Consider the following 4,180-nt stretch of genomic DNA (forward strand, 5'->3'; position numbering starts at 1 on the left):
GCTGACGAAAAGTTTGAAATTAGGGTGTGTCACGATAACAGTTGGACTTGTTTGTTGTAATTTCTAAAGGTAACTCAGGACACCTCGGATGAGCGGATGAAATAAGGTGAGCCTGTCGCTCACATGCGTTCCGTCAAGCCCTGTGGTCTGAGCGGCCGGCTCTCTCCCGTCACTTTGGGGCACAACGTGTTTCTGGATCGTGTGTTTACATTTTCATTCACAGTTTTGTGTTTTGTGCGGGTTAAGGGAGCAGGAATTGCAACTGCATTAGGAAGGAAAAAGTTAAAAACTAAAGCAAATCTTAAAAAAATATTTAAAAATTAATGTAATATTTAAAAAAAGAGAGAAAATCTTATAAATTACAATTTTTGCAGAAAAAGTTGAACATAAAAAGCGGCTTTTATTAGTAAAAACTCCCCAAAAAGTATTTAAAAATTCCTCGGCTAAATATCTCTGCCCCACAGGACAAATTTTTTTAAAATTATCTATAACACACAAACAAATAAAATATATATTTAAAAAAAACAAAAAACTTACGGTTTAGTTGTTGAAAACACACACAGATCACAAAAGGACGACATCAGGCGCTCAGATAAAAGCATCCATACGGTACACACACAACACTGAAATGCGACCATCAAATATGTATGCCTCATGTGTTTTTAAAGACGCGCAATAATGTTTCTACAAGTAAAGTGGAAAGAAGAGTGACGCTTATGAGGACTAATCCACTTACAGCACAACTGTCTCCCTAAATGAGAAAGCTCTGCTGGACAGCTCGGAATTAAAGAAAATAATCTGCTTTATTGGAGTTTTTTCTTTTTAAAACATATTTTGAGGACATTTCAAAGTTCACTAATTAGATGTACCTGGAAGGTGTTAGCTCTGCTCCTGCTCCCTTCACGTGTGTGACAACATAAGAAGCACAACAGTTTGTTTGCTTTGTCCCCTTGGCAACAACCCCTCAGGCCATTTGGGTTGCCCTTATGGCATTGGCAGTGGCGCGCTGGGTCAAACCACAAATATCAATATCTGCGCTCGCAAAACAAAAATGAAAGCTTCTGTGTGACACAAAAAAATAAATAAATAAACACACAAACGAGAACGCATTGAGGGGAAAATGAAACTTGCTTTGTTAACTTTCCCCCATGTGCTGCATCGGACACGTCACGAAGTGTGTTGTGGGCAAAAACGGGTGATCATATTTGATATTGCAGTCACCTTTGGGCACTGTCAGAAAGCTATAAATAAGGGTGTTGCAACACTTGGTTAGACGTACACACTGGCACATAGTTTAATCCTGAACAACTTCCCCTCTCTGTATATTTAGCCAGTGATAAAAGGCACACCTTAAACTGTCAGCTAATAAAACAAAGAGTAACAAAAAGAAGAAGAAGAGGAGTACTCACCATATTCAGGGAAGTCGAAGTTAAATCCTCTCAGACATGTAACTTTCATAATATTACTCAACTCTGTTAGAAAGTCATTCGAATGGTGGTTGTTGGAGGGGGAAACGGAGCGGAAAAGTAACTAGATAAAAAAAAGGCTTCCTTCAATCAAGCACTAAACTCCTTGACATGTAATCTGTCAATAGTTTGTTGCTGAGATAATGCCGGCTGCCACGAGTGGATTTGATTGGCAGCTTAGAATCTGGCCCCTCCTTCCTGTGGTTTGGCGAGGGAGGGAGGGAGGGGGGGTGAAAGAATAGAGCCTCCCCCTTCCCTGCTCGCTCGCTCGCTCTCTCTCTCTCAGTTCACACTCTGTGCTCTGCTCCCATACACACCCATGCGCACGCAGACACGCAGACGCACACGGACCGAGCTGTTGGTGATGTTGTCTGAATAGGCTGATAGGAAATTATGGCAGAGGAACCGGAGCGGTTTTTTCTCTCCCTCCCTCAGTGGGCTGGCCTTTCCATCTTTGTGGTCTTCTAGCCTTTCAACTCTCTCGGGGTGGAGCCTCCGCTACCTCCCTATTCAAATGAGGGAGAACTACACTTTACAAAGAGGTTCTATGCAGGAAAAGATAACACTTGTACTTTTATTGAAATGAAAATTTTCGACTCTTCATTCAAAACAAGTCGGATTACGATCGTGTGTTATATTAACTATGTTTTTTACAGAGAACTAAAAGCATATTTTGATCCAGCAAAATGAATGAATTCATTTAAAAGACATTTGTTGTGTTTTAAACATTTTAAACATAAAAATGTAGCTTAAAATAGCATTTCTGAGTATTCCTTTTTTCAAATTTGTACTAAATCAGGAGCGAAAAACAAATAAAAAAGCAGTTTTGATGTCAACAGCTACAATCGGTGGGCAACAAAATCCTTTCTGTAGATAAATTGTTAGGTCCCATATGGGTAAACATACCTCGGGTCTAGGGGGGAAATTCAAAAGGGGACAATAACGAAATCTGGACACCAATGAGAATAAAAGGAACACAGTTTAGTTAATAAAAGAAATCCTGTGTCCTAACATGAGAGAACAAAAATCAAATAATTAGTGCGTTTGTCTAAACAAAGACAAACCAAAAGGGAATTGGCCAAAAATAAAATATGTTAGGGAGATTGCTGACCCATCCATGTCAGAGTCTCTGCTAAAGGCTGCCTAACCAAAATCTACCTAAAATAAACAAACAAACAAAGCCCACAGACTAAGACTACCAAGGTCCAACCCCAAACTAAAATAACAAAACCCAGCAGTACAAGACTGCTGAGGAGAAACTGTACAATACTGCTCGCCATTTTTGTTGCATCGATGATTTATGGTTGGGAGAGTGAGGAGCTGTAAGCTAGCAGGCGAGAGTATTAAAAAAAGGGATGATGGGAAGTGTGGGAAGACTACTCTGCAGAAACTATGTCCTGGGCCCGGGGTGTCAAACTCAATCGCACCGGGGGCCAAAATCCTCAACACACCTTATGTCGCGGGCCGAACAGGATTAACATTATTGAACAACTACATTTTTTAAAGTTGTAAAAACAAAACATTTAATATTACTATGAATAAAAACAGGCAGGAATATTACTACAGAATAAACGAATTTAAACATTAAAATAACTTTCAATATTTTGCTCTCCATAAATATATATGCAAGTTGGGAACAAGTTAGTACCAAAAAAATTAAATGATCTGGAGGTCTATGGAGCTACATTGGGGCCAATATTATTTGAAACCCAAATAAACTAATAGAAAAAAATATTGGTGTTTGTCCCCCAAAAAAATGTAAAATTTCCCAAACTTTTTTGTTATTCTAAAATAAACTTGAAAAAAAAAATTGAAATTAAAATTTTGAATTTTGAAGCCTAAAAACAGAACATTTGAGGCTGAAAATAATCACGTTTATTTCAGAATAGCAAAAAGATTTTGACATTAAATTTTTTGTTTTGGCCACACACCAAAATTTTTTTCCATTTGTTTTATTTGGGTTTCAAATAATATTGGCCCCATTTTAGCTCCATACAGGGCCAGATAATTTACCCAGAGGGGCGTATCCGGCCCCCGGGCCTTGACTTTGACATGTGTTCTACACAGTTTTTTGTTATTGAGAAAAAATAAATAAAAAGACTCATGGAAAAGATGATCGGAGTAGGACTTTAGTATCAAACTGTCTGATGTAAAACAGGATTTCAGCTCGTGAGCTCAAAGCAAATACGTTTTTTCCTGCAGTCCTTCGTTCCTGTGCTCTGTAGTTGACTTTCTTTGCCTCTCTCTTTCCGTCCCACTGATAAGCTATCAGTTTTCATTGTAATTTCAGGTGAAATGATAAACGACAGCCGTTACCAGGTGACAATGAATACTTTATAAGACAAACCCCTTATTTGCCTGGCAGTTTCTTCCGCAGTGGCATGCAAAGTGCCTCCAGGCCATTCGTACATAATGCCCATATACTGTAAACATGGCTCCGTGTCAAGAATGTAGAATTCACAGAGCGACACAAAATAAAACTTTTGAAGAGTTTCTCTAATCCTGTGGACGTTTTTTTTTAAATAGAAGCTGTGAAAGCCAACATTTGCTGCTAAGAGAAAAGAGGAAATGATCAACTTTATGGATGTGAACCGTAATGCTGTGATGCATAGTTCTGTCTTCAGTTCCTGACTGTCATCAAACTAAAACAAAGTACAAAAAACAGGTTTTGGTTGATTCTGAAATCATGATGAGTCATTCTGCTTACTGGTTTT

General features: G+C 38.5%; 1 long non-coding RNA gene across 1 annotated transcript in view; it reads right to left on the reverse strand.

The window, feature by feature from the left end:
• LOC112159168 overlaps positions 1 to 1,376 on the reverse strand; it is a 2,576-nt gene extending 1,200 nt beyond the window's left edge. The window contains exon 1 of the long non-coding RNA XR_002921438.2: positions 870 to 1,376. This is a non-coding gene — a long non-coding RNA (uncharacterized LOC112159168). The remainder of the gene's footprint in view (positions 1 to 869) is intronic.
• Positions 1,377 to 4,180: the final 2,804 nt, after the last annotated feature.

Source organism: Oryzias melastigma, linkage group LG7 (genome assembly GCF_002922805.2).
Source record: "Oryzias melastigma strain HK-1 linkage group LG7, ASM292280v2, whole genome shotgun sequence".
NCBI lineage: Eukaryota > Metazoa > Chordata > Actinopteri > Beloniformes > Adrianichthyidae > Oryzias > Oryzias melastigma.